At 37.0% G+C, this 12,620-nt stretch overlaps 1 long non-coding RNA gene across 1 annotated transcript in view; it reads right to left on the reverse strand.

The window, feature by feature from the left end:
- Positions 1-5,064: 5,064 nt before the first annotated feature.
- The window catches only part of LOC144014843 (uncharacterized), a 35,554-nt gene continuing 27,998 nt past the window's right edge, over positions 5,065-12,620 (reverse strand). Inside the window, exons 3-4 of the long non-coding RNA XR_013282603.1 lie at positions 6,608-6,719; positions 5,065-6,468 (exon numbers count right to left, since the gene is read on the reverse strand). This is a non-coding gene — a long non-coding RNA (uncharacterized LOC144014843). The remainder of the gene's footprint in view (positions 6,469-6,607; positions 6,720-12,620) is intronic.

Genomic DNA, 12,620 nt, shown 5'->3' on the forward strand with positions numbered 1-12,620 from the left:
CGCCACTAATTGTTTTTTCTTTTTCAACATCTCTCCATCTTATGAGTTGTGTGAAGATTTCCCGTGCTCATAGAGAAATGAAAGGATGCAGGTGGTTAGGGGAAAAAAAAAAGAGGGTGCATCTGACGCAGACTTTGTCCCATTGTGTACTTTATTTGTAAATATGGCAGTAGGCTTATTATAGTTTTGGAATATTTCATTTTAGTTTTTTTTAGTTTTCAGGGTGGTTCTGTTAGTTTTTATTTTTTATTAGTTTAGTTCTTTAATAAATGCTTGGTTTTAGTTTAGTTTGTTAGTTTCAGCATTAGTATTAGTTTTTTTTTTTAAATGTGTATGACTTGTGCGCAATATTTAAAAAACACCATGGGAAGTTGGGAACAACGTCATCTGAAGGTGCTTTTCTATTGGCTGCTGCTAAATGACAGCACCTCTGTGTGACATACTTTCAAACGACATTATTCCGGTTTATAGCACAATAAATCTACTAAAAATCACATTTAAAATCATCCCCAAAGGCTCATGCATTAAATTAATTACCAAAGACTAAAACAAAGGACGTTTGCTATAATTATAGTTTTTGTTAGTTTTGTAAACATAAAATGTAGTTTCAGTTAGTTTTCATTTTTTTAAAAGCATTTTCGTTTTTATTTTATTTCGGTAACAATACTGTTTTTTTAATTTTATTTTTTTCATTAGTTTTAGCTAACTAAAATAACCTTTACTGGCACCTGTTTTTCCAATAACCTCCCTCCTTACGTTGACCATTTTATTTGAACTGAGTCAAATGCCATTTTTAGCATATCGCGGGCCACTGAAAAATGGACGGCGGGCCACAAATGGCCCCCCGGGCCGTAGTTTGGACACCACTGCTTTAAACTGTGCATGACAATCACAGATGGACTATTTTTCAGTCCCATTGAGCGTAAACAAGTAGCGCTATAATGACATCAGCAGCTTTTAGTCCAGAGAGACACTGACAGACCAAAACCCAGAAATGTTACTTGACCTCCCAGAGGAAACGAGTCTCTTAATTAATAATTCAAGTAGCATATGAGAAGTTGATGTCATAGCCGAGTGGCCCTCCAAGGTCAAAAAGCAAACACACTCCGCTGGCTTCATTTCATATTTCAGGTTTTGTTTCACAACCACAGCAGTCATTGCCTTCGTTGTCCTTTCGGCCGACGAGGTTCGGTATCCCGTCTCCAGCTGAATTCGTTTCAGTCATGCCATCCAGCGTTCGATTCGCTCGCACAACCAGCCGAGACCAGTTTGTGATGAGGTTCTGGTCTCCAGCCGAGGTATAGAAATCACATCTACACTGTTTTACATTAGGTACTACACTGAGAGAGAGTGACAAATGGAAAGGCAGAAAAAAAAAAGGGAAGGGAAGAGAAGTTGAGGCGCTTGAAGCAAAGTAAAGTGGGTGCCTGGCTCAAGTGCAGCAGAGCATGTCAGACCAATCAAAGCTCACACACACCCATGCCCACACGCATACACAATTAGAGAAATGGAAAACGAACCCTTTGGTATTGTAATTACTAACTGATCTGCATATATTCTAATAACAATGAATTTGCTGAAGGCGCTCTGACAGGAAGAATAACATTTCCTTCTTTTGTGGCATAACGAGGCATGCTCACTTAACACTGCACCTAATGTTTTTTTAGTTTTTTTTTAAATATTTGATTATTTTAGATTTATGGCCTAGAACAGGTGTGTCAAACATACGGCCCACGGGCCGGATCAGGCCCGCAAAGGGGTTTAACCCGGCCCGCGAGACAACTTTGTAACGTAAAAAAAATAATAATAAAAAATAAATAAATCAATAAAATAAAAAATAAATTAAAAAAAAATGTAATGTCGGACCAATTAACTCTTTGTCTGCCCTACAAACAGACAGTATAGCGCCGTCGACGGGAAGTGCCAAAAACTGCGCTTTTAATGGGAATTTACAGAGGAAAGCCTTGACCAGCCGTGGTTGCAGTTGTAAACTGATCCCGTACTGCAATGACTAACTATGGCCATTAGATGGCAGTGACCACTCTATTTTGCGTCATCTCAACCCACCCCAAATGGGAGGAGGAGGGGGTGTGACGTTAGTGGCTGCTGTTTGAAACAGTACGGATCAGGCTGGCTTCACGGGCTTCCGTGGATCCTACATGACACGCGGCGAGTCAAAGACATTTTATGATCAGCCCAACTCATCATTGGTGGAGTGGAAACAATCCGGGTGTGAAAAATATGATTATACAGCAAATCAACATCCTCAGATCAAGCCAGAAATATGCTAAGGTAAGCGCTAACATGCTTACAAGCTAGCTCGCTAACTAGCTTTCACTAGTTCATCAAACGTTTGTGTAGAGGTGACAAACAGCATGTGTAACTCTGCTGATATACACAATAACAACTGTAACATAACATATATATAACAATAATAACTATATTTTTGCAAAACAGGTAGATTTAACACATCCGGAACTCATACAGGCAAAGTGTTGCCGTGTTTCATGTGCATTTGTGTTTATTTTTTTTAAACAATAGATTACAGTTGAGCTCCGTAATTTAGGGCTGGCCCAAAAATCGCAAAAATCTGTGTATAATTGATGGCAATTGTTTTTAAGTTATATACCATTATTTCACAGTTTCGGCCCACTTAGTAATATATTTTCCTCCATGCGGCCCCTGAGCTAATATGAGTTTGACACGACTGGCCTAGAATAATTTTCTCAGATGACACATCCCTCCTTCACAAACTGAGATCTGTTAAGGCTTTTTTGTAATCTTTTTGTTATAGATTTTCCAATATTCACATAAACATTTACAAATATAAACAACTTTCACCCCTCTTTATTCATTCCACATGTTCACAAATAAAACCCACACATTCAAGAACAGAAGAAAAAAAAGTTTTTAAACCCCTCAAAATGACAATGAACATCTATCCATCCATTTTCTTGACCACTTATTCCTCACAAGGGAATCGCGGGGGGTGCTGGAGCCTATCTCAGCTGGCTCTGGGCAGTAGGCAGGGGACACCCTGGACTGGTTGCCAGCCAATTGATATTATTATTATTGAGCCAATAAAATAAAAATTAACTGCATCAAAGGGCACATGTTAAAATCTTGAATCTATGATCTTGAAAACTGCATATGTCCTAAATTAAATGTCTATCTCGGTTAAGCAAATACTCCACTTCCTGTTATGCTCCAGATACGTCTTTCGTTTTTATTCTTTGAAGCTAAACCTATTATTCTTTCCAAATTATAGTAATACTTTAAGTTCCTTTTTAAAGTATTATAAGCACAAGTTTAACATTGGTTTTGCTATAAAAGTAATCATTTTACCCAATAATAATATAGTATTCAAAAAAGGTGTACAGTTCTCTTCAAAAATACCAAAACATAAGATTCATAGGCGTGATTTAAAAAATAATCCCAATTGTCTTCTACCAAATTTGAACCATTCTCCAGAATATGGCGAAATATGGACAGAAATAAAATAAATGTCACATTTGTTTTATGAGGATCACAGACTATTTGAAGTTGAAATATTCTCGAAGATGACTCAATTGTGGTGTTATAAACTGTTTTAAAGTAATATTTCCATAAGTATTTTTCAATAAGATTGGAACATTAAATTAATCCTCCCAAAATGAGCAGGGTCTGTGGGGGAAAAAGTGTAGTATATTGTTTATAAAAAGTATAACTAAAGTGTAACTGTTTATGAACATGCAGTGTGTCACACGAACATTTTTTTTTGAGGAAAACAAGCATGAAGAGGGCTCATTCAAGTAAAATAAATACATTTCTTTAAAAAAAAAATATATATACAAAAAATACACTTTAATACAATGTTAACAAAGCAAACAATGTTACAAATTACCTGTACATCTCACCTTTGAATGTCTTGGCCCATCTGTCACTTTTGAAAAACCCAAATTATCACAAAACATTTTTGCACTCCTGGTTTAAACATGACACTCAAATTGTGAAATGTCAGCATCTTTTTTTTTTTTTAATGTAATGCCACCAATTTGGTTGCAGTTTCCCCCCAAGAAATTCAGAGCAATTTTACATGTTGGTTTTGGACCCCGTGTGGTTACAATGGCTTTCTGAACGCTCGCGTCACACTGAACAACTCGATCAAGTGGAGATAAGCCCTCCTTTCTTGACTGAATCTTGTATTGACACACAGGAACGGGGAGTCTGCTGACATCTCTGGAGGACTTGGAACGCTGACATAAAATGACCCCTCGCGCATTTCCAAGTCGATAAACAATTTGCGCACCACAAAAGAACAACAGCCGCCATTCTATTGGCCGACCAGGAAAACATGCGTCCTTTTAAAATGTCAAATGAAACAAGCCTTTCCAAGGGTGCCGTGTTCTATTGATTTAAACTGGGCTCATCATTTCACCACCTTGCTCAATTATGGGCTGCCTCCATATTGGGTACAGACGAGCGGAAAAAGTGGAAGGGTTATTTAACAAATTGTTGAAAACTCTGTAAATCTATTCCTGAAAACCAGTAGTTCTTAACCCCACTAGTTGTACATGTACATTCTATATTTTTAGAGCACTTTAATACAACCTCTCGCTGTTTAATTCACATGATTGCAGTGGACATGACATATTTGTGAGTCTAAAACAATAAAAACACATAATTTGGATGATGTCAACACTTCTGGTTCATGATTGGATCCTAGCTAATCAATCACAATGTTGATTTGCATGATGGTCATTTTACATATAAGCTTGGTAAGTTTACATGTTATAGCCATACCATCCATGTTGTTCTTATGTAGGAAAAGTCAAAATTAGTAAAAAAACAAAACAAAACAAAACAAAACAAAAAAAACGCCCAGCATAAAAAAATGCGGAACTTAAGTGGTTAAAGCCAGGGGCAGCAGACACAACGAAAACAACAGAGGCCCGAGAATAAAGCCCTGTGGAACACCATTTATTCTTCATTTTTGCCCGACATAGTATGAAGTAGGGATGTAATGCATCCATCCAACCATTTTCTTGACCGCTTATTCCTCACAAGGGTCGCGGGGTAGGGATGTAATGATGACGGCAATATCGTGATATCGCGATATCAAAACTGCCACAACATATCGTCGTCGTCATGTCACAATATTAAAAGCAGCACATCTGTTCAAAAAGTCAGGTTGATTTCAATTTGTGCATTTCTAGCACCCTCTGGTGTCTAGTTTCTTAGTGCCGTTTAATTTTCAGAAATGCATGTTTTGGCCCTTCTATGTTTAAAATCCAGGTTAATGGTCAGAAAGGGAACGCAATATGCTTGTGAACTGAGTCAATATGTGGAGGAACTCAATGTGCGCGCCCATTAGCAAGTAAGTGCCTCAATATTAAGTGCTATGTAGGTAGTTTGCATTGCTGTCATGTACATAAGCACAATATTGTATCCAGCACCCCCGTGACCCTTGTGAGGAATAAGCGGTCAAGAAAATCGATGGAACTGTAAAAATATTGTCCCAAAAAAATAACACGAGTGCAAATGGACGCGGCAACACTTTGCCCGTATGAGTGCCAAGCGTATTATATCTGCCTATTTTGCACGGGTGCCGTTAATGAAGTTATAAGGACGTTAATCCTTGTCTCATGTGTAGCTGAATGTGTGTCTTATTCAGCACGTTTGTGTTTGATTTATGTTTTTATTTTTGATCTTTTTAAACAAACTAACTTTAAATTGTGTCTAAAATAACAACATTCAGAGTAATTCCATGTACAAGTCGCATTGCTCATCTGAGGCTTGCTTGTGAAATTGCGAATTTATATGCTTTGATTGCGGCCGGCTGATTAATTGGTCCGACATTACTCTCTCTTTATTTACTTTTTTCATTTTTTTTTTTTTTTTAACTTTACAAAATCATCTCACGGGCCGGATTAAACCCCATTTCGGGCCTGATCCGGCCCGCGGGCCTTATATTTGACACCCCTGACCTACAGCCAATGATGGCCAAGCGGGGCTTATCATCACTGACTCACCGACCCGCCAAGGTTCGATTGAACCCAGGTTAGGAACCACTGCTGTCAAACATTGAATGGAAGTCAGACATTTTTTTCCCCAAGCCATTTCTTAAATCTGAAGAAAAATTATAATAATCGTTGGAAAAGGTTTGTCGCATTTCCAAAATGATGCAATCCTTCCCTTGTGTTATTTGTGCATCACGTTGTCCTGTGTGATGTGTTCTTCAGGCCTCAGTGGCTCTGTGATGAATCCTTATGGCCTGGCGGGCATCTGCCTCCGTTACAGCTGGGCCGGCCTAATGAACTGGACCCATACACTGTCATAATCAGATTAATTACAATGTTCAGGTACAAAATGACCAAAATCAATAGGGAGAACGTGAGCACAAAGTCCATAGCGAAAGGATAATTAGACACTGTTGACAGGCGTAGTGTCAAGGTCAGTGGCAAGCTCGATGGTTCCAAGTCAGAAGACCTTACCAAGAACAGGGAGCAAATTAATATATATTTATATATATTTTTTTTTTTAAAAAATCTGTGTGCCTGCTGTTGTTGTCTGCATATGAAAACGACAGCAAATGGATGGAGATCCTTGATACGGAAGAGGGACATACGGTGACGATGGTCCTCCTTGTTTGCCCTCGTCACCTCTCCAGGGACAGTTTGACACCTGGCAATGACTTGACAGGGGAGACAGAAATCCCAGTATGCTTGGAAATACATCTGCTGGCATATTTGCATAAACATGTCAGTTGAGGCTGTATTATAGGAGCCATTCTTGAGGATAAGTGTCAGGGTTGAATTGGGAAGGATTTCGTGCATAAAAGAGGCTTGGTCTTATTTTTATTCAGTCTTTTAAGGGTATTAAAATCTACTTTGCGTAAATCTTTTTAAATGAACTTTAAAAAAACACATCTGTGGACGGTGCTAATACCGTGAGTAGGGATGCTTTCAATTAGGGGTGTGAATTGCCTAGTACCTGACGATTCGATTCGTATCACGATTCACAGGTCACGATTCGATTCGATACCGATTAATCCCGATACGAATGGTCACGATTCGATACCGATTAATCCCGATACGAATTTACAAGTCGATTGTTGCGATTTTTTTCCATTCAAATTTAGAAAATACTATCAGTAAATTTGTACATGTACACTGTAAGAATTGTATGAATATATTTATCTAAAACTTGAGGCTTATAACCGTGAGCCACTGTACACAAACAGTTTGCAATCTGTTTCACATTTGAACAGCATTAAAATAAAAATATTAAGGCTTAATGTGCCGTTCATATAACATTCTTCCATGCTCAAGGTGTGAATCCTAAAAAAAAAAAAAAAAAAAAAAAAAAAAAAAAAAAAAAAAAAAAAATCGATTCTGCCGATTATTGAATCGATTCGAGAATCGCGCGATGTAGTATCGCGATATATCGCCGAATCGATTTTTTTTTAACACCCCTACTTTCAATACCACTTTTGTTCAGATACTAGTAGTAATATTCAACCTTGAGTACTCGAGATACTTTAAAAACATCACTATAAAATTTCATTAAACATTAAACAAACAGATTAGGGCTCTTGATGACTAGATAGATGACTTGAGTTAGGCCGTTATGTCGCTGTTATTTGTCCTTGCTTGGCGCCTTTCTATCTATCTATCTATCTGTCTGCATTCTGACATACGTATCCAGTAAAAAACAGTGAAAGCCATCAGGCCACACATTCTCACATGGGGAGGTTGAGCCGTTCGCCCATGTGGGCGGGCGGCCTAGACAGTATAAGTGCAGGGACGATTTTGAATATATCAGTTCCTCTTCCGCATGCTAATGGAAGAGGGCTCCGCAGCTGCGTACTCGATCTTTCTGGCATCCAGTAAACAGTTCAACTGAGAAAATGCAGCCGTCTGGTTATTACTGTTAGTATAATATCGTGGGCATTAAGATACAAGAACCAGTGGAAGTTCCCACCCAGAACTTTACAAACACAATGACAAAAAAATGTGACTGACAATTTCTGAAACACTATGTCACAGCTAGGTAAGCAGAGCTTACGCGCATTAGGAAGTCACAAATATGCAACACTACTATAGGAGAGGGGAGGGGTTGAAGTGTTGGGCACAACTTGAGCCACAAACAAAACAGATTAACCAACGTGGCATATCGATTATTATTCTGTTTTAAACCATGGTTTATCTGTATGACGTCAAATTGGTTGAAAATTGCCGATAACTATGGCCGGATTTCTTTATTATCTGGTTTATCTGTTTGATGTCTAATTGGTCGATAATTGCCGATAAGTATCGGCCACCGATATTATCGTGCATCCTTAAAATGGACTAAATAGAAATTGGATGAGGTTGACTAACTACAATAAAAACTAACAAGCGTGATTGAAACTGGGCTAATATTGAGATTAAATTTAAAAATGACTAATAAAATTAACACGAGTTGGATGCCCAGATTATATTCTTCTCTTAAGTGGCACAAATTCATATTGATTGCTTGGTGAAATCGTTGGGGGTGGGCCGGGGTTGGTATTTCTGTTTGGCAATTTTTCATGTGCCACATTTTTTTTTTTTTTTTTTTTTTTAAAGTTTGTTTAACAGGAACAATGCAATCAGACATATATACTAAGCAAATCAAGGATGTTGAGACTATTATAAATCTTAATCTGGTGGGTACAGACATGTTGAGACACCTTGGAAATGTTTCAAACGCACAATCAATGCATTCTAGGTCTCCCTTCAAAACGATCCTGTTTAAGTAACTCTTCATTTTGCTTCACTCTGCCAATGACAGGCTTGGCTCATAAAAAATAGTTGAGCTTGTTCAGGCATATCAATCAACTACATTTTTTAATCAGTCGGTAACTTTACTGCCCCTTCAGGGAAAATATGTCAAACGGTAATAATGAGATGAGGGATTCACATGGCAGCTCTGAGCAAAAAGGATAAAGGTGCTGTTTCTTACCTTCCCCGATGAACGACGACAAGTACAAATGTGGTGGAGCAACTCGCCAGGGTCAGAATTCATTCGGAGGCCAAAGGATTCACAAAAATACTCTTCCAAAATGTTTTGCTAACTAACCTTTTAAAATAGCCTAAAACAACCCCTTGAATATAATCAATGTTTAAAATCATCTCTACAAATCTCATTAATATTGTACCGGTACAGTATATTCCGACAACAACGCAGCATTGTGTGTCTGCATTCCATCCACCTTACCTGCCTGGCTACCTGAGTTGGACACAGAGGACATTTTCACAATATTGATGTAGATATTTGAAGCAGCGCAGTTTTTTTTTTTTCCCAACAGCATTTCCTGTTCTATATAGTGAGGTGGAAAAAAAGTGCCACATTTCAGAGATTTGTTAGCATTTGATTTAGCAGCTCGGCATAGTTTTGAAATATCATTATGGGAATGCTGAAGCATTCCCACATATGTTACTGTGATTAATTTTTTTTTTCACTTAACGCCCACATAATATTTCCAATTTATACTCTTCACATTTCACCTAGCTTAAAAAAAAAAAAAAAAAAAAAAAAAAAAAACATGCCTCCTGGGGTATATATCGTCTATTCCACATTACTTACAGTATTTGCACAATTTCAATGTTTAATATCAACTATTCCCCATTCATTTTCAATGGGGCAAACATTGAACTTTTTCTAAGTATCACTTTCCACACCCACTTCCATACATATAGCTTATTATCATTACCAGATGTCTGATACTGCTCGGTGGCACAGTTGGTAAAGTGCATTGTCCAGTAACCAGGAGGTCATCATTTCATAATTTATCTCTCAATTGACTTCAAAAGCATTCCACATGCATCCAAAATCTTAGCATTCAGCTATTAGCATTCAGCTTTCAGCATTCCCACACAATTTCTCCAGAAATTGCACTTCATCTAGTTTCTGAACATACAGTGGATTTATCATTATTTCAGACAAATCTCATCTCAATTTATATTATTAACAAATATACATTGATTTAAAACAAACGGCAGCATTGGCGAAGACGTCAGCTAGCTTGTGGTTTATGATCCATAATTGAGAAATCAAGCCAACCACCTCGATACACACTTAACAAAAATTGGATGAAAAACATCAAAATCAATGAATTATTGACAATGTGTCATCCAGCTATTGAAATGAAAAACTATTTAAGCTGTAATGCAAAAATAAATATTAATAAATCAATAAACAACATATGCAAATCCATAGGTGCTGAACTGCGAGTATTCGGAAGAGGGTCTGTCTGTGGCATATTGGTGTCAAGGAAGTATGTTGAAGTGAATTGAGGAGTTTCGTTTTATCTCAAGTAGTGCTTTGTTGCCAGGGTTATTATAGTTTTGGAATTTTTGTTATAGTTAGTTTTTATTTCATTTTGAGTTTAATTTTTTAAATTTAGTTTTCATTAGTTTTCAGGGTGGCTGTTTTTCATTAATTTTAGCTATTTGTAAAATACTTAGTATTAGTTTTTGTTCTTTTTTTTTTTTTTTTAAATTGTGTATTACTTTGCAATATTTAATAAACACCAAAATGAAAAAACGCAACATTTTTCAGCTGAATTAAATGAAAAAGCAGGAAAGCCAAGACATTGGAGCCAAAAGTCAAACACGCAAAAATGTCGCCTCGGAGCGACGTCATCTGAAAGTACTTTTCTATTGGCTGCTGCTAGATGACGTCACTTATGTGTGACATACTTTTAAATATCCTTATACCGGTTAATATCAAAATAAATATACCAGTACTTAAATCACATTTAACATCAACCCCAAAGGCCCATGTATTAAATTAATCACCAAGACAAAAACTAAGGACATTTTCACTAAAATTATAGTGAATTTTAGTTTGTTTTGTCAATGTAAAATGTGGTTTCAGTTAGTTTTCATTTATTAAAAAGCATTTTCATTTACATTTTATTTTGTTAACGGAAGTGTTTTTTTGAATTTTAGTTTGAGTTTTTTTTTTTTTTGTTCTGAATTTTGTTTACTAAAATAACCTTTCTTGTCAGTCGGCTAACAGATCTTTGTAATTGCTTTATTTGAGCTTTGGTTTGGTCTCGATCCCACACGAATAATGGGAATTCACTGTTGTCACTTCAAAATTATTTTAGTAAATAGACAATGCAAGCTCTTTGACACAGTTTTTAACCGTATTCTAGCAACCCACAATATACCGGGGGTGTCCAAACCTTTTCATTTGAGGGCCACATACAGAAAATCAGAAGGACGCAAGGGCCACCCACATAATGTTATGAAGAGAAATTCTGTTTAGTCCTAAAAATTGTACAAATCATTTATGTGTGCTTTTGCATATTTAGAAAAATGCTACAGTATATAAACCAATTTATTTGTAATATGGCAGTAGGGTTATTATAGTTTTGGAATTTTTCATTTGAGTTAGTTTTTTTTTAGTTTTCAGGGTGGTTCTGTTAGTTTTTAAGTTTTTATTAGTTTAGTTCTTTAAAAAATGCTTAGTTTTAGTTTAGTTTGTTAGTTCCAGTATTAGTATTAGTTGTTTTTTTTTTTTTAAATGTGTATTACTTGTGCGCAATATTTAAAAAAACAGCATGGGAGCAACGTCATCTTTTGGTGCTTTTCTATTGGCTGCTGCTAGATGACGTCACTTCTGTGTGACAAACTTTCAAACGTCATTATTCCGGTTTATATCAAAATAAATCTACTAAAAATCACATTTAAAATCATCCCCAAAGGCTCATGCATTAAATTAATTACCAAAGACTAACACGAAGGACATTTTTGCTAAAATCATAGTTAGTTACAGTTAGCTTTGTAAACATAAAATGTAGATTCAGTTAGTTTTCGTTTTTTTAAAAAGCATTTTCATTATTTTATTTTATTTCGGTAACAATATTGTTTTTTGAATGTTAGTAATAATAGTTTTAGTTTTTTTCATTAGTTTTAGTGAACTAAAATAACCTTTAATGGCACCAGTTTTTCGATACCCTCCCTTCGTACTTTGATCATCTCCAAACATTTTTGTTTTGTATATTTTATTTGAACTGAGTCAAATGCCATTTTTAGCATATGTCGCGGGCCACTGAAAAATGGACGGTGGGCCGCAAATCGCCCCCGGGCCGTAGTTTGGACACCCCTGCAATATACCATAAAGCCTTTTTACATAAGAGAAAGCTTTATAATAACACTACACAGGGAAATGCCAATCAGGGAAGATTTCTGATTATGTGCCAAGCTGTCATGCAAATTCCAGCATAAATGCAGCCTGTGAGTCAGTAATTGACTGCGCCTGCCCTTTAGTAGCAGCCGCCTCTCCTTCTACATCTCCGCTCTATAACGCCCAAGTGCACATTTCCATGCAAATAGACTGGAATTGCCTCACCAAATATTTAAAATACACACATCATCGCTCTGCGCCCGCCGCGTCTGCCGTCTGAAGCTAAACAGTGAAGCGGATCTGTCTTGCCTGTTTGGGAGCCGCGTCGAAGCTACGGGCCCATTTTCTGTCTTTTGCTGACAGTCGTGATGCGTGCGAAGCGCTCGTTCCTCAGCTGGGAAATCAGCCTTAGTACGGCGCAGTCACAAACAATCAGCCCTCATTACCCGCTACGCAGCGCTACTTTTCTATCCCATTTACCT

This window comes from Festucalex cinctus, chromosome 1, assembly GCF_051991245.1.
Source record: "Festucalex cinctus isolate MCC-2025b chromosome 1, RoL_Fcin_1.0, whole genome shotgun sequence".
NCBI classification, from domain to species: Eukaryota; Metazoa; Chordata; class Actinopteri; order Syngnathiformes; family Syngnathidae; genus Festucalex; species Festucalex cinctus.